The sequence below is a fragment of the Drosophila novamexicana genome, unplaced genomic scaffold (genome assembly GCF_003285875.2).
Source record: "Drosophila novamexicana strain 15010-1031.04,08,12 unplaced genomic scaffold, DnovRS2.1 tig00000960-arrow-arrow-pilon, whole genome shotgun sequence".
Classification (NCBI taxonomy): Eukaryota; Metazoa; Arthropoda; class Insecta; order Diptera; family Drosophilidae; genus Drosophila; species Drosophila novamexicana.
In genome coordinates this window covers 1,437,907-1,464,939 of record NW_020824833.1, presented here as the reverse complement: position 1 = coordinate 1,464,939, position 27,033 = coordinate 1,437,907, and the positions used below count along the sequence as shown (strand labels likewise).

The 27,033-nt window shown below is 39.6% G+C and overlaps 1 protein-coding gene across 2 annotated transcripts in view; it reads right to left on the bottom strand.

Annotated features, from left to right (window-relative positions):
* Window positions 1-25,834, bottom strand: part of LOC115765247 (glycine-rich protein DOT1) — a 99,475-nt gene extending 73,641 nt beyond the window's left edge. The window contains exons 1-2 of one of the 2 annotated variants that reach the window (XM_030708713.1): window positions 25,777-25,822; window positions 23,954-23,963 (exon numbers count right to left, since the gene is read on the bottom strand). The gene's annotated coding sequence lies outside the window, so the exon portion shown is untranslated. Of the gene's footprint in view, window positions 1-23,953; window positions 23,964-25,776 lie in introns of both variants that reach the window. The other variant, XM_030708714.1, reaches the window with a different exon arrangement.
* Between the last annotated feature and the right edge of the window lie 1,199 nt (window positions 25,835-27,033).

Here is a 27,033-nt window from a genome sequence, read left to right as displayed (position 1 = left end):
CATAATGCTTCTGGTAAATCGCATTTAATGAACAAAGTGCAATTTTGTTTATGGCTTTTGATTAAAATCAATCAAAAATCAGTTCTTTTGGCCAAGCTTCACTCTCGGCTCGATGAAAATCAAAATTGAATTTAATAAATGTATGAAAACTGAACTTTGGTTTGGCGTGGGCGTGTTTATTTATGTCAGGCAAGAACACCGTTAGGTTCTGGTTTTGCCAGCCCGGCTGTAAATATTTATAAATCTCATCTGGCGAAATTCCTTTTTGCGCCAAATCCATTCGCAAAATGTCATTTAAAATTTAATTTTTCAAAAGCCTGCAATTGCATTTCTTTGTTTTCTTTCCGCCGCCCCCTCCCTTTTTATTGTTTTTATGCATTTATAAATTTATGTTTTTATTTTTATTTTGCTGGGATATGTCCACGTATTGTTTGCTTGTCTGCGGCTTTTTGCATGTGTTGCGGCGGCAAGCACCGAGTGCAACACAGCGATAGATTGAGGTGGCGCCACCATTTAATTGCCCTAGCCTTGATATCCAACTCCAGCTCGAACTCAGAACTGAACTACTGTTCTTTGGGCTCGTCTGCCAGTTGCTTGGACTCGTATTTCTAGTCAGGCCACACGGAGGCGGGCCGTGCAGCCACTAAGCCAGCCACAGCCACAGCCACAGACACATACACACGGACGGGCTCTCACACACAAAGAAGTTGCCAGATAGCCTTGCTAAGCTGCAAAAAGCGTTCCACACTCGCTCGTCGCTGGGGCCAACTAATCCGACTTGAAAATTTATTTGCTTAATTTCATTTGTTGGCTACCAGACGCAAGGGACAACACAGAGAGAGAGTAGACAGGGGGTAGAGTACTTCCAAAACTCGTAGGGTTTTGTGGGCGTGCGATAATGCTTGCAATAAGCTCTCGACATTTTCCACATCCTTTGGCAATTGCTGCGACTGCAACTGCGACTGCGACTGCGACTGCGACTGGACACAATCGGCAAATCATAAATCGCATTCATTACAATTCCCAGCGGGCCCTTTCTTCCGACCGCGCCTCGCCAACCACAGCATACTTATAGCATATAACATATTAAGGAGCTTACTTTTGCCTCTATGCAATATTATTTCATCCTTTGGCAACCAAAACCCAGCCTCAAATAAGACTTTACAGCGTAAGTCTGGCAACATTTCTGCCTTCATTTCAATTAATTTCCGCGACATTGATGCGTCCTGTCGTCGTTGTCGTCGTCCTTGTCATCGTTGTCGTCGTCGTTGTCGTTGCCGTCTTCAGCTTCTACAGACAGGCAAAGACCCCTCTCTCGCCCCCTCCCCCTCCCGCTCTCTCTCTTTCTGTATATATGTACGTGTACACAGCAAGTCCCACTCATCCCACGAGCGCGCTTAAAAACATTTTTGCATGCGCTTTTTAATTAATTTAAAGTTATTTTGCTTGACGTCCTCGTCAACCAGCACTCCCATCTACCCCCCTCCCCGCCGATCCTTTTAGTCTATCACCCGCATCTTTCAGTTTGTGTGCCCCGCAGCGTCGGCTGCACTTTATTAAATCTGCCTGCATTGCGTTTAAATTGAAATCCTGCTTCTGTTGCTCAAACAGTATTATAAATAAATAAATCATATGGCAAAATAAATTCGATTGTGTTTTTTAGTGTGTGCATACGCACACACACACACACACACAGACAGCCAAGAAGAATTAAAAGTTCCTGCTGTTTGACATGTCGTATACGTAATGCGATACACAATTTTCTCACATGCACAAATATATGAATTGCATAAGCAGGTAACGTATTTATTTATACATTTTTATTGTACAGATTTCTCTTTTCTGGAAATAAAATTAAGTGTATTTTTGTGTACACTGTGACTATCGCAGAGAAATAGGTGTAAATCTTAAATTCTGATTGTTCTAAAATAGCTTCCAATGCTGCAGGTAGAAGCAAATACTACAAAGAAATGCATGAGTTCCGCATGCAATTTGTGGCCACAATTTTGGATATAATCGAAACAATATAAAAACATATTCATCGAATTGTTTCAATATATATTTCCATATTTTACCTTACTTTAAGCCTACAAACTGAAGAGATAAGTTCTCATACCCGTGCATTTTTTTTTTTTTGTTGTGCTTAATTGTCTTATGCACTCTGAAGAGTCGATTAATTGAAGAAGGAAGAATAATCATCTGAAGTCTACTGAAGGACGGTAACCGCATCCGAGGATCCCAGCTTAGGCACAGTTTAAATTCTGCCTTAGAGAGTGGACTTTTGTGGCGACCAGGCACATAAGGCAGAGATATATAAAAGGTCCTTGTCATTTACGGATCGTCAAACTCCTTTGATTATCGCTTAATGACACCCAAAGCATTTCTGGCCTAATTGACCACGATCGTATCATGAGAGCCGAATTTAAATTTATTATCAAGAATAATAGCTTGATACATTAACCTCATTACTCGAGCGGTAAATTGATAGCTTAAAAAGGGCGTAAGAAACTATTTGAGGAGAGCTTCAATGGAAAATCATAACAGTTACGATCTAACCGTTTAACTGGACACCAAGACCGAAAGGCATCATTTTCCGCTTGTAAAAGATTACATGATGCAAGGCACAACTTTACATCGTCAGCATACAATTGCATACTCGAGAGAGGGACAGTATCGGGGGAAGGTCATTGATGAATATATACGCACGCATGCTTATTGTAGTTACGTACTCTTAGTACTCGACATTCCAATTCTTGTCCAAATATTTGGATTCACAACATTTTAAAAATGCAGAGCATTTTTATTTAAAGGAAAATACGCAATAAAACGTGAGTTGACGATTGATGCATATCGCAAAAAAGTTTATTTACAACATTTTTATTTCAATGCAAATGTTCAGGAAAGGAGCCCCCAAAAAACAGTCTAAATGGAATTCCCTCGTTTCTTTAATGCGAATATTTTCAATATAAATGCCGGCTTACATTAAATTAATCCATGCAGATTATGTGTAAATTACAAAAATTACCCTCTTTTTGCTGCGTATATGTTTCGGAGCCGGACAGCTCAGGACGCTTTATCAAAAAACTCCTTGATTGCACCCTGCACCCATTTAAAATGTGTATAAAAGATATTCTTATTTTGTGAAAAGTTATGTTATACAGAAAGGGAAGCATCGCCGTCCCCGTAAAGCACATATATTCGTGCTCAGCATGAACAGCCGAGTCCATCTAGGCCGCAAGCCCGTCTGATTGTCTACGCGTCTGTCAGTATGCGTAAACGATCTCCTAGTCTATTTAAAAAACTTTGAGTATAAGTTCTACGATTGCCTAAATAGTTTATTTCCCAAATCGATAAGAATCGATATCGAAGTCAAGTTTTTGAGGATATCCTAAAGCGTATAGGAGAGACATCATCACCTTTTTGAATACCTCTATTGTTTCCCTTTAAAATGATATTTCATCTTTGCCCATGATATTTTTGACACTTTTCAATGACATATTTATGCAATGAAAATGAGATAAAGATCGAACAATAAGCCCCGAAGTTTTTCGGAAGCGCTTTACCCATTGTGTGAGGCTAATGGAAGAGCAAGTGTGCGTGCATGTATGTATGCTTGTGTATATGTGTGTATGTATGTGTGTATGTATGTATGTATGCATGTAGAAGTGTATGTATGTATATATGTATGCATGTGTGTATGTATGTATGCTTGTATGCATGTGTGTATGTATGGAAGAAAGCGAGAAAATTTTTAACAACAATTCTGGGGTCGGGATATCTCCAAGTAAAGCACTCCCTTGTTGATGAATATAATATATAATAATTAATTATTAATTAATTAATAGAAATACCTATCGATTAGTATTAAACATAAATAAAATAATTTAATTATTCAATTTATCGTTGATTAAAAAAAATATTATAATTATTTAATTCGTTGTCAATAAACATCAATTATAATTTTAATATTAATTTTAAACAATTAACTGTTTAATAAAAATAAAATTATATTATAAGTATGAGTATTGCCCAAGCTGAACAAGAGCTTAAGTAAACAATTTTCAGATGCGGACATTTGTAGAATTTGTTGTGAGTGTTTAAATATGCTGAATTTAAGGAAGACAAAATAAAATTGTGGACAAAACAAGATTAAAGCAAAATGTACTCAAATTTGGACATTCGAGTTCATGAGTTTTGCATTTGGCCCAAACAACGCAGCGCCTCAGCTGCCTGTTAGTAAAGTTTTGGGTTGTTGTTGTTGCAGTTGCAATTGCATTTGTTGTTGTTGTTGTTGTTGTTGTTGTTGTTGTTGTTGTTGTTGTTGTTGTTGTTGTTGTTGTTGTTGTTGTTGTTGTTGTTGTTGTTGTTGTTGTTGTTGTTGTTGTTGTTGTTGTTGTTGTTGTTGCACTGTGCACTTTTGCCGGCTGCTTTGTATATTTGTTTGTTAGTCTGTTTGTTAAATGTCAACATGCTAGGCAGCTGACTGAAGTGCAACCAAATGTGAGACGCTAGCCTCCCCCCCCCCCCCCTTCCCCCTTTCATGCAGCGTGCCTGGATCTGAGCCTGGGCCTTAGCCAGAGCCTGGTACTGTGCCCAGCCCTTGATTTGCCTTCATTAGCCTTTGGCAGTATGTCAGAGTCACTGAGCCTGTGTGTGCGTGTGTGCTGTGTGTTGTGTGTTGTGTGTGCCAAACAAAGAGCCTTTTATATGTGTGCAAAGAAGAAGCAGAAGAAGAAACAGCACCAGCAGGCCATATGGCATTGACTTTAGCCTCTCTGCATGCACCACAGGCCCCTCCTTGCCAGTCTCTGCTGCCCGTACTCGTCCTCGTATTGATTGTCCCAAATAGCAAATGCAGCTCCAGACAGCGCATTATTTTAATAACTGTCACTTGCCACATGTAGCTTGTGTATCTACATATGTATATCTATATGTATATTAACACGTATTACCCGTCTTTGTCGGACCATTTGCAACCCATTTCCTGTCAGCGTGAAAATTAATTTATTTAACATAGTTATTTGATATTTTTCCCGCGAACGATAACAATCGTTTAAATTCGATTTCCACTTGCAAGGCGTAGATTTTACGAAAGGAGTGAAATGTTGGCAAGGATTCTTAAGCTGATTTTAAAGCTGATCGGATGGCAAACAGAAAAGTTGTCATATAACAATTTCCCAACATAATGAGGGTGGAATTTTTTGACGTTTTTGCACTTAGATTCATCAGGTGACTACAGCAACAATGTTAGCTTCTAGTACTGAGGATGTGGACTGTGTGTTAATCATCAATCAGTCAGTCGGGGCATTCATTTATATATATATATATATATATATATATATATATATATGTAGATGCGTAGACATGCCTGAGGCTTCCATATTAAAGTGAGAGAGCTGCAGCTGCAGCTACAACAGCGGGCAATCTAATTTTGGTGCATCTGATGGCTGCGTGGCGGCAACTGCGGATGGCAGGCATCAGGATTCCGGCAATAGGACTCAGGCAACTGGATGCAGGCATTCAAAATTGCTTGTTGTTGCCGCTGTCAGCTAGCATGTGTCGCTCACATGGCCCAGCGGGTGGTGCGGTGGTGCGGTGGGGTATATGGCATACGTTTTAAGAAGCCAAACAAAATGCCGTTGACGGCACACGTTTAAACATAATAATTCTCAATTTTGTCAGCGATATCAATGGCACTAGCAGGCGCAGTAGCTGTAGCTGTAGCAGGAGCAGGAGTCATAGTCGGAGCCCGCGATGACTGCTCACGCCACAGGAAAACCATGCAGAGACATCAAAATAAACTGACATTTTTTGCTTCTTCTACAAGTTCACTTTTATTTTTCCTTTTGGTACAAAATTGAGCACACGAATGGCAAAAATAAGCCAAAAGCTAGAAAAACCAAGCAGAACAAAAAACCAGAATAAGGCTCAAACGACATGCGGAAATCATGTCAGATGAAGCAGCAGCAGCCGACGCAGCAGCAGCGGCAGCAGCAGCAACAGCAGCGGCGGCATTGGGCATAGAAAAAACATAGTCCAGCTGTGGCACGACTAGCAGATACCCTGTGGACGAATATAAGCTGATGCTTTCTTTAAGATGCTTTCGGACATTCCAATTTCTAAATCGATGTGGGCATTCTTTCCAATTCTAAGCCAGTCTATGCGGTAGTGCACGACTAGCGGATACTCCTTAAACTCTTTATAGCAAGGCTGTATAACTTTTGCAGCTGCTAGTCGACTTTAAAAGTTACGTTTCATCGAGTTTTTCACACAAACAGGGTATCTCCACTCTAGACTAAAGCGCTCTGACTTGTCTTTATGTTAATGAACTGTTTGTAGATTTTTACGATATATTGATTTTTTGGCTTCCAGAGTCCCAGCACTACGTCATTGTTCAGTTGATTTCATCTTGAAAATAAACTTCATGCTGAAAGACTTACATCAAAAGAGGCTGATAAATAAACAGGTAGTCATGACTGTACAAATTAAAGTTTAAGAACGAACACATACCTAAACATGCCGCCGCCTTAAACAACCTGATAACCCCCTTTCGAAATGGATACAGGGTAGAGAAAAAAAAAGGGCACCAACAGTAGCATCAACACGGCTGGCATAGGCAAACGAGAGAGCGCGAATAAATGGCAACGCACACATACACACACATACACACACACACACACACACGCAGACACACACATGCAGCTGGGAATGCAGATGGGGCTGATGAAACAAAAAAAAAAATAAATAAATAAACGGGACGGCACAATGGGCGGCAACGAGCAATGGGCAACAGCAACGCGAACAATCACATGTTGAAAGGAAACGAAAAGAGTTGTACAACACTGCCGCCGACATTGCCGACATCAGACGGAGGCCACAGTGGGGCCAAATCTCCGTACATGTTCAGGCTTCAAATCGAACCGGTTCAAGCCCGAAATGCCAGTGATTTTATTTACCACAAACCGAACCGTAATCCTTACCAGTGTCCAAAAGACAGCCGCAAAAAAAAAATCCCAATTTTGTATAGCTATCAAATTTTGAACGCATTTTGTATATATAGTATATAGTTATAGAATTATAGTAAACAATTTATTTGTTTGATTCAAATCTTAAACCAAAACCTAAGTTCACGGTGTGAAGCCAGGTTCGCGAAGCCAAACAAATGACAACATTATTTCAGTTTTTCCGCCCTGACAACGAGCTACTATGAACACAATATGGTTACTATCATGCTGATATCTTAAATATGTCATCCAATTTATTTTTGCTCTCAAGTAAAACGCTTTCTTAGGCACCAGAAGCCTAAAAGGCTGCACTACTTGCCGAAGGAAGTAGTTTGTTTACTCTTTAAGCTATTGACTGAAAGGTAAAATACATCCAAAAGTAAAAAAATGTTGTATCTGTATTCACGAGAGTCTACATGCGAATTTGGTTGTCGTTTTTGAGCTATGCCAAAAAAATCAACTCAAAAATTGATTTTGATTGATATTATGTAAGCCACAATTGATAAAGTCGATAAAGTACTCAGGTTCTGTGGGCTCGAGAGTCAAGAAGAAGATACTAACTAAGGGCCTAATACGATGTCTGTCTACGCACTTACACTTGAAAACCAGTTAACGCTCTAATGTCTAGTTGAATGTCTGTCATATGATTGGCTCATTTAAATGCATGTGGATTTGATGGACCTGGTACCACTGTGCCGCCAGCTGGCAGGGCTGGCAGTTGGCATTGTCATTATTATTTGCGCTCGTTTAGTGCTTCAGCCGTAAGTGCAGGGTAATGTTTTTGAGACACGCGACACAGACGCCGCGATAAGGGCTAACACAAAGAGGCCAGAGCGTTACCATATCAATTTCCAATCGCCAGCATTGAACCCGGCGCCTGTCAAGTGCCTGATTCAGGGGGAATGAGGCAGGGAATGGAAGAGCTGCCGCTGCTGCGATTAGACAATAGTCAAATCAACATGTCGAAACAATGAAATTTGACCTTTATACATTTGTTTTCATTGTTTTTATTGTTTTTATTGTGTGTGTGTTTTTTTTTCTGCATAACTAGTCTGCAGTGTAAAGGAGAGGGGGGGGGGGGGGGGGGCAGAGCGAGCGGGTAGGCAAATATGTGAAATGCTTGGCATTGGTGCAAGTATTGTCAACTCATTTGGTTTCGCTTGGCCCAGTTTCAAGTTTGATTTATGTCCAAAGTGCTTATTTTCATTTTATTGCCAATGCATTTGAAGGGCCCCGGCAATTGCCAGGTGGGCCAGGGCCAACAACAGCAAGAGCAAAGGCCAAACAAATATTTGCCATCCCAAACGGGCCAGCTATGTTTGCCTATATGCACCTGGCTGCTGCTGCATTATTGGAAAAATCTCTCTTGCTGTATTTTTGGAAAATTTCAGCAGCCTTTTCCAGCACTAACGACAGCCTGAGCTGACTTTTTGGCAAATATTTGCGTCATTCTCGTAATTTGCATTTGCCAATGCCACTTTCGACAGTTTATGTTATCACAGAACTAAGCACCAAATAAGCATTTCTGTGGTCAATGTGAATTGCCAGCACAGATCAAGCGAGAGTTCTGCTAATATATACATTGGCCCTTCGACCTAGGCCTCTTTCATTACTCAGTTACTTGTTACAGAAAACCCAATAAATAAATTAAAACCATAGCCGAAATTGCTACGCACATAAATAATATCATATTTTGGCAGTAAAGAAATACAATATATTGCCTGCGAGTGGAAAAGAACTTTAGAGAAGGAGGACTGAACCCCGACTGAGTCGACTGACTGGACTGAGTTTGGACGGGGTATTGAAAAGTTCCACCCGCAACTGCGGAAAGTTGGTGGAAAGCGGTTGAATAAGCTGTTTTACTTACAATCCGAAAAGCCTGACGCTCTTTCTGAAAACTTGTTTACATTTGGGACGGTTGAAATCGATATATTTAAAACTTGAAGGTATACATACGCTTGGCCTTTAGGCGTTTTAGCAAACGCAGACCCATTTATGAATAACTACTTCCACTGCACAGCAAGCTCAAAAGACCATTTATTATATATCGCCTTACTTTGCGATTCTCAGTAAATCAAATACCGAATGCTTATAACAAAAAGATATCAGACCGCACAAGACCTCGTAATATACACTAAGTTCTCTTTTAACAAACGCAGAGCTCTTTTTGACAGCACAGCAAATAAAATACTTTTTTTTATATCGCCTTACTTTGCGATTCTCATTTATTTAAATAGGACATACAGGCTATGATGCTTTGAAACTAAGTAAACTGTAAGAAGTTGCATGGGCAAAATAAAAGAGTTTATCTATAAACTGTGTCTGTCTCTTTCTTTCCAGCGGTATTTTACACTTTTTCTCTGTCTCTCTCTCTCTCATTTTTTTGCAGCTTCTCTTTTCCGCACTTACTACAACTTTTTCTCTACTTTTTTAATTGCCGTCTATTGCTTTGTGTGACATAATCGAGTGTTTGTATGTGTACTTCAAGGTAAGCTAATAATAACATATATATTAATATATAAGCACGAAAATCCATTAAATAGTATTTTCTTAGTACTTTTATATCTTAAGTAAAGATTGCACTTTAAGTATTTCTACAAATGCTTTATCCTTAATTGCAATCTATTAAGTTACCCTTGCTGATATTTGTATCTTGAAATATTAATTAATTAACCAAAAAACAACGAAAAGAAACACTGAATATTTATAAATCCTGACAGCATTCCGACACATACAGCATATTAATTATGATTACAGAAATAAATCTGGAACGATTGAGGTTACCAAGCAGAGGGTTGTCGGATACCTGATACCACTCGACTTTACCGTGCAAAGGAGTCAAGAAATCTATTTTTTTTATTTATTTTCTTCAGAATTTCAGCAAAGCGAATGCCCCTATAAGTATGCAATGCTCACCATTCATTGCACTTTATTACTCATACGTACTGATGGCCCTGCCACCTGATATCAGCATGCATGAGACGAGAATTAATTAATTGGAACCATATCCAATTAACGTGATGGACAAACACTTGGAATAGAAGTGGCAGGATGAGTCACATTAGCAAAAAGGCAGAGCCCTTGGCTCATTAGTCAACCTGGCAGCGATGCACATTGACACACATCGATAGCTGGGCGTGTCTGCGCGTGTGGGTGTGTGTGGGTGTGTTCTTTTGCTATCTTTATATATGCTATCTTTAGTTTAGTTTACTTAGAATGTTCTGACTGACGGACGGACTGACCGCCCTTTCATTTTGGTCGAGCTCTAAATCGGGCTTTTGTCAAACTCGACCTCCAAGTGAAAGAAAATTGTGTTTAAGGTTTATATGAAATTATAAGCAATAAAATCATATTGTTGTGCTTAACAAATATCATCGTAGGATCGATGTCTATGCGTCGGACTAACTAGCGAGAGGTCGCCGGCTCAAATCAAGCAGCATTTTGCTATTGTTGTGTTTGCTTACATAACTTTAAATTGTTTGCAAAGAAAAAGTAATTATTATAAATTTAACCAAAGACATCGAGACTAATGGGAGTTAAGAACTATAATTAGAATTGTTGAATTGTTTTGCTTGATTTGTCAACTACGCTGTCATAACTTTTCTATGGAAGGACCCACTCAACCGCTTCTCATAACTGGGTGACTTTTTGTTCCGATATTAAACATCCTAATTCGTGGAACTCTACAATTCCGCTAATGCCATTTCCAGCTAAGAGCGCTAATTAAGCTTATAAATAGAAAAAGTGCTGCCTGCGGAAAAGGTCAAAGCGTAAATCATGACGCGCTTGCAAAGGCGAACTGCAACTGTGGGCAGAGGGTGGCGTGGGTTGCTATTAAGGCATGCCACGGAGTGTGGCACAATAAATTTGCTGTTGTTGTCTTTATTTATTTATTTATTTATTCTTTAGCAGCATTTTTTTTCTTGTTTCTGTGATGGTAGCGGGAGGCTGCGCGGTGCGGCAGCAAACTAGATCTAAGCGCATATTAGTCAACGCTGCCACTGTCTTTGACTGGCCCTGGCCTGGGTCCAGGCCGAGATCTGCCGTGTGACACAATTTCGCAGCCTGGCCGCGTCGGCATGGGTTGGTGTTGGAGTTGGTTTGGGTTTTGGGTTTGGTTTTGGTGCTGGCTTTGGTTTTGGTTTTGGCCAGGTCACAGGGGGGCGGCTGCAGCGGCTGCAGCGGCTGCACAATGTATTTCAAGTGGAGCGAGCGCAAATAAAATTAAAAACAAGACGCGCAAAACAAAAATATGGCAACGCTGCGGCGCCGACCTCGTTTCGGTCTGGCCACAATGGTTGGGTAAACGAGCCGAGGGGCGGCGTAAGTTCCAAATGGCGCGACTTGTTTTTCCACTTTTGGACGCTGTCTGTCTGCCGCTGCCAACACTTGGCGACCTCTGCTGCTGGCGTTGCCATTTTGTCATTGTTTGCATTCGGTGCGCGCTTTTGTTTTATGCCCACCAACAAAAGCAGCGGGCAATCTGAATCGAGCTGAAAATGCTGCAGTCAAAAAAGATGGACTACGAGATGCCCAGCAGCCAGAAGTCAGGTGAAGCACATCTAAACAGCTCAGACGCCTATCATCTTAAATAAAGCGGGCTGTGCACCCATTTCAAATGTTGCCCAACGCTATTAAGAGCTGCTTCAACAGCACAAAGAACAAAACAGGCACATTGAACACAAATACTCACTTGTTCACCTGATAATCGCCTTTTTTAATATGCCCCATCAATTTAATGCAGCTAAGGTAAGGATATTTTTTGCCTAGCTTATTCGGTTCAAAGTTCTGGTTCAGTGCGAGCCCGTCACTTGGCAGTGTTGGTAAACGCTTGCTTGACTCCTTTTCAATACGCATCGCAATAGTAAATAAATAAAAGGAAGTCTCTAATAATAATGAAGATTCATTAAAACACAATAAAAATGCCACCAAGCTACTATTGGAGCAGCTAATTAAGTAGCTCTGAAAGGTTATTGAATATTTAACAGCACAAAGATAACTGTCACTTGGCAGTGTTGGTAAGCGCTTACTTGATTGCTGCCGAGCTGGCTGTCGCAAATATGCTCTGGCACCTCTGTCAAGGACGCGAGGCCAAAATGTTGCCAACTAATTTGGCACTTTTGCCGTTTGCTGCTTGCGTTTTGCGGTCGAATCGAAATCGTGGCGGCTGCGGCTGATGACGTTGATGTTGACGCAACCGGAACTTGTGCAAAATTTAAAACGGAAGTCAATTGTCAGACAGCCAGCGCAATGGTCGACGCCGCTGTCGAGCCGGAAGCAGCAGCTGCGGCGCTGCCATTGGACGCCATTTTGGTCATAACGACGTCGCACACACATACACGCACACACACACGCACACACACAGCAACGATTGTGGTTTTTTTTTTCTTGGTTTTTGTTGTTTTTTATTGAGTTATTGGCGCATTCATTTGCCATACGCCGCATGCAAGATTTATGCCCGCCATGTGTCATGTGGCCAGAGCAAACAGCCGGCCGGCTAGTCGGCCAGCCAGGCAGCCCGAAAGCGGCCTCCAAAATTGTTTAAAAGCACTGACAACAACATTGCAATGCAAATATGTTTTGCATACGTTCCCCCCCTCTCTCACACACACGCACACTCTCTCTCTCTCTCTCTCTCTCTCTCGCACTAGCTTAACCACTTCCTTTTTATTTGGAATTGGAGCATTTCATTTTTTGCATACGTAATTGCAATGGGCAGCTTGCCGGGGCTAACTGGCTAACTGGCTAACTGGCCAGCCTGCGGTATGGATCTGGGATTGCTATTCGGCGCGAAAATTTGCAATGATTTAATCTATGAAACGTGTGAATAGTATTATGCAGTGTTTCCGTTGATTGCCATCAAATGTTCATGTTAAATGAAGGCCATCTATTATAAATTCAATCAAATCCTAGAGCATGCTCGCATTAACAACAAACGTTTAATTTGTTATAAACAAAACGCAACACAAATGATCGTTGGTCCGATTCATAATTCGAAACGTTTTGTGAACCTAATTTGTCCATATCCAAGCATGACAAGTTAAATATATATGATCTACATAATTGATTGTATGCTAACTTACAGAACTGTGTTCAAGGTGAACTTCTGGGTCATGTAAGTGAGCATTGTCTTAGGCTCAGGTGTCCGGTGTCAGGTGTCAAGCGGCAGGTTGGATCTGGGCAATGCCCGGCAATTTCTTTTAGCGAGTATACATTTCATCACATACACGAATATATAACAACAACTCCATTAAAAATGCATTATTTGTTGGGTAATTAAATTCAAATAACGAGTAAATGTGCTCAGTTTAAATATAGTGTATAAATATTTATGCTACGTAAAGTCAAGTCGAAATTATGGAAAACGATTTCAGCTAATGATGAAGATTTTAATGGAATTGAATTGTATAATATTCTATAAATGTGAATGTGAATGTGGATGAGTGTGTGTGTGTGTGTGTGTGAGTGTGTGTGTGTGTGTGTGTGTGTGTGTGGGTGTGGGTGTGGGTGGATGTGTGTGCGTGGGAACATTGGTTGACAGATGATTTTTGCTGCTGCAGCAAGAAATTGCAGTCACAGCTGTGTGTGTGTGCGTGTGTGTGTGTGCGGGTGAGTGAGTGTGAGTGTATGCAGTGTTAAACCACAACTGAGCATAAATTTATATTTAATTATGAATAAATTTTGCAAGCGCATTAAATTTCATATTTTCAACTCATCAAGAGCAACAGCAACAACAACAACAACAGCAACAATAATAATCATAGTCAACGCCGCACGCGTGCTGTAAATCAACAGATAAACGAAACACACACATAGATACACACACACACGCACACACACACGCACTTAGTTACGGGAAAGTCAGGCTTTGGGCAGTCAGACTTCTGGCCCGGACAATTCACAATTCGTTAAATGCACTGCAACATTTATTTATGATGCCGCACAAACAATAAACAGTTGTCTCAGTCGCCGCGGGGCAGCGGATCTGAGGGGGCTGAGGGCTGGGGGCCGGGGGGATTACTAACTGACTCAGCATTGATATTAAGCATTTGCGTATTTGCACATTTGGCCATCCCCGACACAGGCACCATTTAATAGCACATCAAATAAACTTTAATTTTATTTTAATTGCCAAGCCGGTTTTTGATATATTTTTTAACTAAAATACAAAACGATTACGTCATATAAATGTTGTATTCAATTTGGCAGAAGTTAAAAAAAAAATTAACTAAAATACAAATTTAAAATAAAGCCCGCAAAAAAGCCAGGCAACAAATTCCCCTTGCAATGGGTAATTAGACAGTCGCAGTACATAAAGAATTTTAATTGAAAACATTTAAAAATATAGCAATGCTCGGTTAAACATATATTCTATGAATGTGAAAACACATTCACAAATAAAGCGATACGTTTACACGTTTATTTGTCTGCTAATTCATGTGCATTGTAAATTTGTCATGGCTTTTAACATGCGGTTTTTTATATTTATGCTATCTGTCTCATATTATGTTAAATAAAAAACAAATAATAATAAAATTGTAATTGAATTCAGGTGCATTGTAAATTTGGCATGACTTCTAACATGCTGTTTTTTATATTTATGTTAAAAATCTCATGTTATGTAAACAACGAGCATATGTATTTTAGTAAAATTGGAAAATACATCTGTAAATATAAGAGCACATTTATAATACGCTTACTATTCCATATTCATGGTAAAATATGCACAACTTTAACATGCTGTTTACTCATATTTATGTTATTGGAAGACGCAAAAAGCTTATTATGGTTTCGACAAGACATTGACACATATGTACGTAGAAAGTTTTATTAAAATTATTGATAGATACAGGAAACAAAAAACCTAACTTAACACTGAGCAGGTCCCAGTAAGAAGCGACAAGAATTTGACAAGCGACTATTGCAATTATTTAATATTTAACAGGCAGATGAACGAATCGCTCAACTTTGAATATGGAGATAAAAGAAGGAAATATGAAGTAAAAGGTTCGACAGCATGTTAAAGCGATTGTCAGCGTTGACAGTAACATGAGCGGAACGACCCTAAATAAATGGGCTTAAGTGCTTTTGATGTTTAATGCTGAATATTAGTCGCAACGGAGCATAATGCCAAACGGCAATAAAGTTTAATAACCTTAAGGAACGGAACGCGTTTAATCAGCATCATCAGCGGCATCATCGTGTACATAATTTGCCTTTGCCTGTTTTCCCAACTCACCGCCCACTCCACCTCCACCTCCCCCTCGCTCCCCTCCCCACCACCACCCCCAACACACCAGCCCAGCCATACCCCCACCCATAAATGCTCTGTATCCATAGGCGCTAAGCTGTTTAAGTGTAAATGACGTGAAAATGGGGCCAAATGGAACTGAGAAGCCGAAGGCAACCAACTCAAACTGAGAGATGTATCCCCAACCCTCCCTCCCTCCCATCTCCCACCATCATTTCCAAGGCGACAAAACATAAAAATATGTGTTCTATATGTATATAAATATAATTTATATATCGTTTCAACTGAACATTTGCCCTGTGCGCCGAGCAGGGCGTCCGTCCGCGAGAAAAACTCGACAAATTGTGCATGAAAAATATTTTTTGTATAGATTTATTTATGATGACGATTAACAATAACTGGAGAGCGCGTTGAAGGGGAGCGCGAGAGGAGGGCCACTTAAAAAGTTGTATAAAAAAGGAAAGAACAAAAACTAAGAAAGCAGAAAATATTCGAATCCCATTCAACCATTTGGGACCAAAAGGTGTGAGCCAACCAGCCCCAACCAGCCCCAATCACCTACAGCCGTGACTCTGGCAATTGAGAGTAGGGTAGGGTAAACTTAGCTCGTAATTTTCATAAATCAACATGGGCTTTTCAATTGGATTCCTTGGGCCGCACGGCGCACATTTTTATAATTAAATCATAAATTATGGGCGCACATGGAACGCGGCTCAATAGAATTTCATCGACTCGACTTTTCGCCGGACAGCGACAGAATTTTGAGTACAAAATGCGAAGATTGAATAAGCACAGAAAGTCGCCCAGCCTTGAATCTATCCCAAGTATACATACATACATACATATATACATATATAAAACGAGGTAGCGCTGAATTATGGGCACTTTTATTTCAAATTGTATTAAATCGATTGAATTCAAGCAAAAATTACTCAAGCGATTTAATGGGGGGCAGCGATCAGCAAAATGCTTGCATACATATATTATCCTCATAAATTTATGAAGCCAATTTATTACAAATTTAATATATACATTCTCATACACAATAGGGATGTTGTTAACAAAGATATATATATATTTTTAAAAGACTGCCTGAAATGTTATCTCCGTGTTAAGTTTTTTTCGTACACGTAAGTATTAAATCTGATAACCAGCACGATTTTAATCTACAGCTTTTCAGAATAATTTATTTGTTCTTCTCTCTACAGACTCTACACAGTATTACCGTTTGCTCACGGTCGTTAACATAAGATGGACTGTTAATATTCCAAAATTTATCAAGTAACTTAATGAAGAGCGGAACTCGGGCAGTCAATCAATGGTAGTCAATCTATCCATCTGGCAGAAAATCAATCAGCTTGGAAGTCAGGCAATCAGCCAGTCAATCATCAATCAGTCAGTGAGACAGTAAGGACATTACTCGGGCATCAACCAGTAAGAAGGTCAGGCAATCTGTCAGTCAGTCAAACAGCCAATCACTGAGAAAGTCAGGTAGTTAGACAGGCAGTTGTTGCGTCAATCAGTCAGTTAGTTAAACTGTGAATCAGTCAGCCAAGCAGTCAGAAAGTCAATCACTGAGGTAGTCAGGCAGTCAGAAGGGCAGTTGGTCAGTCAATTATTCAGTTAGTCAATCAAGACAGTCAAGCAATCAATCAGGCAATCCATCAGTTGGTTTATCTGTGAGACAGTCAGTCAATCAGTCAAAAGTTCAATCACGGAGCCAGTCAGTCAAACAGACGGGCAGTCGATCAGACAATCAGTCAGGACAAACAGTTTACTTTTCCTAAACATACAAACAGAGCTTACAGAGCTTGAACCATAACATAATGTTATTAACATAGGGCTGTTAACAGATTAAAATCACAATTTAAAAACCCGAAAGCAAATAACTTTTCAGATTCTAACTTAAAACATAAATGTCGCATCACGTAATCCCCATTACTATTATGATATTATGACTATTGTAAGTTATTGTAATAGGAGTTTTTATATAGAGTTGAATTCATTTCCTTGAGTTTATTATAAATGTATGCTCATTGTGTGCAGCACAATTTGTTTGTTCCAGCAGCCACTTGCTGTGTGGCAGCTACAGCGGCAGCTCCTGTTCCACAAATCGTGTGTTATCTGAAGGCTTACACACACACATGGGTGTAGAGTGCGAAGGGGGATCTGTAAGTAGCCTCAAGTCGTTGCATTTTCGACTATTCACATTCGTATCTGGAAGCGAATCAAATTGAAAAGCAATGCGGCTGGGCTTGCATAGCCTCGGGGTGGTACGGTGGTTGGTTCCTGGTCGGTCTTTAAGCAGCAATCCGGAGCAGAACTGGATGCACACTCGTGCCATGACATGACAAATTTAGCTGCTGCAAGGCGTTGCATGGTTACATTTGCAGCTACAGTTGCAGTCGCAGTCGCAGTCACAGTCACAGTCACAGTTGCAGCGGCAACGACGACAATTGAATTGTAACATCCGTTTATAAAGTTGGCAGACATGGCTGCATTTCAAGGTTAGCTTTAGCCATCTACTTGTGTGGCGCCACAGACGCAGCCATCAGCTTCAAGCCAGTCGCCAAGCCATGCCACTTAATGGTTGCAGCAAGCTGACGGCGAAGAGAGAAGCGAAGCAGTTTGCGCTTCCCCTTTTTAATTTAAGCTCAGTGACAATTTCACAGAAGTTGAGGCCAGTCAAAATTGAGAAGCAATGCAAAAGGTATTTGCTTTCAATTCAAAATTTTCTCAGTTTTTACTTTTTTGCCTGACCGCAGCGAATTATCAAAATAACCAAATGGAGTCGAATCGATTTGAATCGAATCAAAACGATGCGAAAACGAAAAGCCAAGCATCAAATCGCTTAATCTTACAACTTTTGAAACTCTTATCAGGCAATTGATGACTGCACTTAAATGAAATTCACTCGTAAGCGTGAAAATTTCCCGCATTTCGTAACAATACAGGTTAATGGAGGTACACATACAGCTGTGTGTACTATATGCATATACTATTCACTCGTATTCACAAGCTGAAGCTTTTTTTATAGTACATATTACGTTCATAGTTTGACTAGCGGATATTGCCCGGCTTTGTCAGAACCCAGTTTTGGATTAAGTTTCAGACATCACCCCATGCACCCCATGGAAAATGTAATATAACCTATTCTCGCTTAAGATTCAATTTACACCCAGCGAAGTGGTTTTTCCGCAATCGGTGAATTACGTTTCAAAACATTTGAATCGTTTTCAAGTAATCTTAAGATATGATTACATCTCATCTGCATAGACATATTATATAAATTTGGTCTATAAAAAGAATCTGTTTTTCCAGATATTACGAGCTTCATCGTCCTCGCACATGTGCAAAATCTTATCAATTGGGAATACTATATTATATGGTTCCTATATGGACAATTGGTCGAAAGTGTGTCATTTTTTATAACTATTTCTATATACATATATTTAATGTATATGATTAATAATAATAATGGTATGCATTCAATTTGTTTGATACCCGAAAATAAATCGACTGCGCGATACCTCAGAGAAATTGTTGAACCGCTTTAGTAAACATTTTGATTTTAGCATCAATTCAATTCTCATTGCAATGCTCATGTCCTCAGTCCTGGAGCCCGCCCACCGTACCGGCCCCCAGTCGCAGCTTAAAAATGTCTCGTATGTCGCGGTTTTTGTGGCGCCCTTGAGACAGGCGACGACGCCGACGTATGCAACGAGGCGTGACAATGGCAAGCAGGGGGCTGAGGGGGCAAAATGAAAAAAGAAAACAAAAAGGGAGAAATGTAGATAAAAAGCATTAGGAGAATGATCCAGATACACATAAATGTGTGCATAAATGAAGCCAAATGCAAATTGAATTCGACATCGAATCAATTGAGAGTGAGAGAGCTAAGCTAAGTGATTGGCCCAATGTGCGTATGAGTAATAAATTGATAATCATAAAACAAATCAATGATGATAACTATAAACAAAATGCATACCGAGCATCGCAATGCGCCATCAATTATACAAAATTGCAAATGCCTCAAGGATTATATTTACAAATGAATTGTTTCTCAACAAACCCAACTCAATTGCCAGTGCATATTACCATACAATGTACTCTCAGACCGAATCGTGTTTTCACACACAAATGCGACGAGAGTTCTAATAGAATTGTTATACAATTCAACACACTCACACACAATTTGAGGGCCTCTCTGCCGAGAGGCCTGTTAATGGAGCGAAAAATACGAATCCAAACTAAATTGTTTTGATATTTGAAATGAAACACATATTTTTGTCGTTAATTTCTGAATTCAAATCAAAACATTCTGAGATTATGCCCGCGACCATTGATAACCTTTCACTGCCAAAGCTACGGGGTCAAGTCGAAGAGAACGTTCCATATAAATGAGTACATAAGTATATGAGTACATGAGTATATATACTAAACGAGTTTATACACATATATATATATATATATATATATATAGATGTACGTGTGCGCCTGTTGATGAGGTTAACCAATCTACACGTAATCCAATTTGCTTTTATCGCCAGCTTTGTCATCATTTTGCGCCACAGAATGCTGCAAAGCGGGGAAAATTTGGGGCTTCGAGGGCCAAAGGATTGTTTTTGATTATTTAATTTGTCAGACTTTTTCTTTGATTTAGTTAGTCGGCTTAGCTGCAAATTTACTTGGACAGCTGTCCGGGGGCTAAAAGCCAAGTAGACCTCAAGATTTTCCTTTACTTCTGCACTCAACACAGTGTCTCACTCTCTCGCTCTGTCTCCTTCTCTCTCTCTCTCTCTCTCTCTATCTATCTCTCTCTCTCTATCTCTCTCTCTCTCTCTCTCTCTCTCTCTCTCTCTGTCTCTGTCTCCGTCTTTTTGTGTGCTTATGATTTAGCTCTGCCGCAGTTTGGGAACCTTGAAAATATTGCAGCGCATTGTTTGCCGCCAGTTTTTTTTTTCGTGTTTTCCTCATACTCTTCCAGAGGGTATTCCAATTTTGTCACAAAAAACGCAACGCACATTAAGAAGCCGTCATTGAGTTTTGAAATCCGATTTCAATTATATATATAGCTTATAGAACAATATAAAGTTGTTCCTTCTAATTATGTCTAAGTTATAGGGTATTTAGTGCTCGGCCTGCCAAACATAGCTATTGTTTCATGTTTTTTTTTTTTTTTTGATTATTTTGTATTTTTTGTGGCACAAACCGCAACGCAAATGCGCCACAGAGGCGTCCGGCTGAAGATGTGGAGCATTTGACATACCCTATGCTGGCAGAAGGGCGTATTGATCTACGCAGAGCTCAACTTGAAGGCTTAAAAACTCAGAGAATAAATTCATTCTCAGCTCAAAAATAAAACCCTAAAATAATGCAATCAAAATAGATTATATTTAATAAAAAATTGTATATATATAAAAATTTTATAAATTTCCTTGTACAAGGCCAAATAATTTGCGCACAATTTATCCTTGAATAAAGGATATTTTCAATACTAAAACTTTTGTAGGGTATCCGGCTAGTCGAGCAGGGCTAGATGCAAGCTGCTGCTGGACAACAAACGTGCAACATGGCCTGGAAACATTTGCCCTGCGTCCTTGCGCCTCCTTTCGCCTCCCTTTTGTCTGGCTGCATTTGGCTTGACAGTCGCAGTTGCAGTCGCAGTTACCAAAAGTTCGCTTTGTACCTTTGTTTTTGTTGCGCTCTGCTGATTTGTATCTGTATCTCAGTAGTTATCCCCCCCCCCCCCCCCCCCCCCCCCTTTCTGACAGCCTTGGCCCGTGCCTTGGGAGCACTTTGAGGCATTTTTCTAGACTGGCAGTATTAAAATACGGCGTGGCGAAATCCCGTCGAGCCACTTGGGCGCCACTCGAGTGGTCGCATGGATGGCTGGAGGCGTTGCTGGGCCCACAATAAATTATCGGCCACAATTATCTTGTTGCGCATAACTTTCAATCGGAGTTAATTGTTTGAGTCACAAACTTTCGCATAGTTTCTTTGTTTTGTGGCGCCTCCACAACAGAACAGTTAACAGTTCCCATCCCTCCCCACCCCCCTTCCACCCATTGAAAACCCATAAACAAAATCAACTTTTACCCAAGCAACTTGCAAATTATTTGCGTGCTCCCCCCTTCCCGATCTATCCACGCCACTCTCTCACCACAGACATAAAGTGGGCGTGTTCTGTAATCCATGAATTTCAATACGAACATCGATTCTCCAATCTGGCAAACTACTCATGGCACTTAATGGCATATAAATTAGTTCCATATGGTAAAGGGGCCGGGGTGAGTTGCAGATGGATTATTGATCGCTTGACTTCAACCAAGTGAAGTACATGGGCTAGAAACCAGTTGATTACCACGCGAGCTGCTCTGTTTCCATGTATGTATTGTATCTTTAATCTTCAATAATAATGTTTGGCTTAAGCTAATACTTATATAGTATAAATCAGTGGAATCTGAATAATATAAATATATTCTGCATATATCGTACGCAGAACCAGTTTATCATTGTTCATATATTCTCAGGATAAGGACTGGAAAATTAAGGAACTAGTTGCATCGCGAGTATTTCACTCTCTGGATACTATTTCATTCCAATCCTCCCGAAATTGGAAAAGACTCATTTTTAGAGCTAGAGCTTTTGGTAAATCCAAGCCCCAAAAATTTCATGAGAATCCGACTTTAAACATCGAAGTTACGAAAGAATATATTTTTCATAAATATATAGGACGTATCTGAGGGAAGAAGAAGAATCACATCCGCTCCATAAACTGCGCAGCTTGCGGCGTGAGCGCGTGCTCGTGTGTATATTTGTATGTCTATCTATCTATGTACATAAAGTAGCTGGTATATTTGTAACGACAGCTTGGCGCTGGGCTTAGACTATCTCCTAATCAGGCAATGCCGATTAGAGCACTCTACTTGATTATTCTACCAGAAGGATTAAGTTACAAACTATCAACGAAACGTAGTTGACATGACATAAACAGCACTGGTATCTTTGAGTTTCAGCTCGATGGAAAGAAGATTTTGGTGCAGTTGTCTGTTGTCAATTGTTGTCCAAGACCTAATCCTTATACTTAGGATCAGTGACCCAGTCATTATTAGCCGGGCTGTGCATAGATCACAGTCAGATAGGCTCAGTAACAACTGTTGTGGGCTAGATTATCTCTTTATAAAAGTGTTTAACAGATTTATTTGCAAGTCATTTCATTTAAAGACACATCAAATAAATAAATCATATTTAATTTATTCTATTGCTTAAGCTTAAGATCACCATTTTAGTGTTAGGCATGGAATCAAAAAGTTATGGTTCGGAGAAATTAGCACACGTTCCATGTATTATTTTGTCCAAGGCTGCAAACCGATTTTATGCGATTTTATACTAAGCCAAAGCACATTTTTTTATGTGAAATTTATGTAAATTTAATACTCTTAAAAGCAAGTATTAATGACAATTTCTAACATTTTATTATTATATTGAACTGTTTCATACAAATCTGGCTTCGAGCCGGAACTAATTGGTTCCAAGCGTGAACTGAACCAGCGACATTTTTTTTTTGCGGTTCAACCCAGTTTTCGTCTAATGATCAGACTATTTTTTAAGAAGACCTGGCAAAAGATCTCTCAATTCCTTTATGCTCTATTAGAGGGTATTACCCGGTATTTTCCGGTCAAAGTGTTTTTTTTCTAACATCCAGACATCAATTTCCCATTTCCCATGTTGAGCCGCACGTCTCAATTCATATTTTACGCCCAATTTCGACAGTTGCGGATTTAATTTTCAAAATCGCTGAGACGCATAATTATGAAGTTCTTATTATGTAGGATATTGGATATTTTAAGCGCAGTTTTGAGATTTTTACGACTTATTTTAAGGGCCAAAAAATATGTTTGAAGCCGATCGGGAAACAGCTGAAAAGTACGCCCCAAAATAGCTATTATCCGAATCCGCTCCTCCTGGGTGGATTTACGAAATGTGTGAAACTCGCTTCAAATGAATTTTCTTTAAGATCCATGGAAGTAAATGCGAGTCCGAGAAGTCCTTTGAGAAGCCTCTTTCTGACTGTTACATACATTTGCACAAAACGAGTATACCCGTTTTTTACCAATATCAAATGGGCATATGAAAAAAAAGATGTCCATGTCAAATTTGGAAATAAAAAAAATGACAAACGGCATCGAAATATGAAATACTACGAAAGAATTGTCAAAAAGAGAAACATGTTGTGTCTGTATGCATATGTATATATGTATACACATGTATGTGTATGTGTATGTGTATGTGTGAGTCAAGTAGTCGAAAAACAGATGTGTGACGAATTCGTAAAGCTAGAAGAAATGTGAAAGAAAGCACCGTCAAGAGCTCAACTAGCAAAGAAATATAGCTAGAAATGTGACTATCTCTTGATTATCTATTTGGGAGTACATTATTCATAACGGCACTTACTGAACCAACCGAACAGCCGAAAGAACGACTGAAACCCAAATGTCCATAAATATGAACCACAACAATGTGAACTTTAACAACGAATGCAAAACAAAAGTTGTTAAGCCAATATGTTCTGCATGTAACGGCAATAGTATGTCGAAAAAGAGTATGGGAAGTACGGTAGACTATAATACTTATAATAATGCGAATAATGCCACCATGGTATAGCTAAATAGTTGGTAAAGTAATACACACTGACCTGACCTACTCTCCGGTTGCAAGCAAAACAGCACGGTCGCGACGTTGTGGTACGGGATCGGGAACAGCGGCGCACAGCGGTGGCGGTTAAAAAAAATATATATATAATAACATGGGAAACAAAAAAAAAGAAAAAAATAGGTAGTGGTAAAAACAACAACAACAACAGCAACAACAAATTTTGTTATAGATATACAACTATGTAAGTGCAATATGTTTGCAGAGTATGCCAGAAGTAAGTATGTCTATTGAGGCAAAGTCGACCGCACGGCGCGCACTGTTTGAAGTCTGGGTTGGGTCCTGCTGTGGATAGGAACTGGAACTGGAACCGGCCGGAACTGCTAGCCGCTGGCTGAGGAGCGGTGAAGCGGATGGGACGGATACGACGGATGCGACGGATGGGGGGAAGGGCGCACGCGATGAAGACAGCGCCTAGGCTGACGGACTGTTGCGTGTTTTGGAGCCAACAATTTTGATGTGATTGTTGCTGTTGTTGCTGTTGTTGTTGCTTTTATTGCTTGTATATGTTTTCTATTGTATTATATTTGATGTGGCTTGACAAAGCACAGACACTTAGACAACAGCTTCAACTTACTGATATTATTATTGTTGTTGTTTTTGTTGTTTATTATTGTTATTTAATGTTTATAGTTCGTCGAACTAGACGATTCTCCACTTGAGGCGTTAGACTAAGCATTATTAACAATGGGGTGTTACTCAAATTACCGTACGAGAGCGAAGTGAGAGAACCGCAATAAACGGCTTATTACTGCCTGATCGCAACTCAACGAGAGAGCCAAAGAGAGCGCCCCAAGCTTGACTTGGCTGAGCTGAGTGGGAAACGAAATCAGTTGAAGCGCATCGCGGACAGCTGTACTCGAATTTTCGAATTCGAATATCGAACATATAATTTATAGCATTCAATAGTTGACAAGAACATTTAACTGTCAGCAAACTTGATTTTAGTATGCTTCTGTTAATTAATGCGCTCACATGCATACATATTTAACACCTCTCGAGCTGATTTTTGAAAAAAAAACATTCAACTTTTCTTTTGAATTCTGATCGAAACAATGATCTCAGAAGGTTATCATGCGACGATTCACAACAAATTGTTTTCAATACATATTATACTTGGCGCAAATTACGAGAGTTCCGGGCACAAAACTTTTGCATGCGTCAGCAAAGTTCGCAGTTGTTTCTCAACTACAACTATTTGTCAATTATTCGTTTGTTTTTGAGCTTTTTGTTATTGCAACTTGAAATCAGTCAATGAAATCAGCTAAACAACAAAAGTGCAATTCATAAATTGCTAATTAGGCGGCTATCAAAAAAAAAATAATAATAAAAAAAAAATGGCAAAGACCACGATATCATTATTATTATCAATGCCGATCGGAACGGATGCTGCTCGTGTCTCTCGCGTCGCCGTCCTTGTCTAACGCACGCTCAAGTTCAAAGTCAAATAAAATGGGAAAATTTACTAGATAGAAATATGTAAATACAATTTATAAATTCAGCGAGAAAACAACAACAACAACAACAACAATGTATACTTTTGTATTTTAATTTGTTTTTTTTTTTCTATTTATTTTCTATTTGCGGAAACTTGGCACTTTAGCTGGAAGATGATTAATAACACACAATTCAAAAAAAAATGTGATGAAAAAAATGCACAAGAAACTTCATTAAACAAAAAATCTTGCCGACAATCGCGAACAAATTCGTACTTTCTTTATTTAGTGTCTGTTTTTATTATTATTATTATTGTTTTGTTTTTCTATTATTTTGTTTTTAAAGAAATCAGCGCAGTTCGCAACGTACGTCAAAATATGCGCCAAATATACGGGAGAGAAAAACGAACGTAAATTCCGCTAGACACCTGACACTTTCGATGCTTCGCTTCGCACTGAGGCGCCAGACAGAGCCACTGACTGCCAGCGGCCCCAAAACCGGTCGCCATCGTCTTCGGCGCTCGTTTTGCTCGTGTGCGCCTTGTCGTGCTTCGTGCGCTGCTCGTGTGCTGGAAACACGAATGCCGCAATGACAGCCTGCCCCAACAATCTTCCTCCTCCCTCGCTCGCTTCGCCAAACTCTTGCTCTCCTTCTTGCTCTCTAACGTGCTCTGTCGCTCGGTGACGTTTTCAATGCCAAGCAAGCAGCTGTTCAGTGTTTGTTTGATTGTTTTTTTTGTTTTTTTTTTGCAGTAGCAGCAGCAGCAGCAACAGCAGGCGCAGCAACTAACGGTCTTACACCTGAACCGCTGCCCTACAGTTGGACTTACAATACTTTCAATGTACTTTCAAATAACTCAAATATTTGAGACCCGTTTTGTACTTGGCATAGTTTTGCTGGCTTTCTTATCTGTTCGCTAAAGATGCACGGTAATTATAAGATAAGCTCATTCTCTCCCCACATATACATATGCATAAGGCTATACACACTCGAGCATGTACTACTCTATATATGTATGTATGCATGTACATATGTATATGCATATGTATGTATGTGTAGAGGCGTACGAAAAACCCGGACAACCACTTTTGCACATTCTAAGACGGAGAATGATCGACATATTTATTAAATTATAAAAGGGTGTACTTTTAGGTTATATAACATATATAGGTAAAGACATTCGATACAATTTACTGCTAAAATTAGGCTTGGCACCGAAAAAAATGTACCGAAAATGCGGTCAGAACAGAATTTATTGCTTGGAGTTCTTTGAAACAAATATGTATGTGTACGTGTCAATTAGGTCAAAAGTCAGTTAGAAGGAAGAACTTCATTCTTAAGCGTGTCAAGGATCGGTTCAAGGCCTTTTGAGGAAATCCAAATATAGTTTCTGCATGCACACGTAATCAAACATTAAATTTTCTGAATTTTAACATAATAAAGTGTTTTCTTGTTCGGATTATTTTGTCCCCTACTGTACATATACTCCATTAGTATAGCCAAATGCGTAGTGTGCTGATATGATTAGAAAAACAAGCACGGAAGCTGGATTAAGATGCGAAAATAAAATCATATTTGAATATATGTATGAATAACTCTTTCCATTATATTATATTAATGAGACTT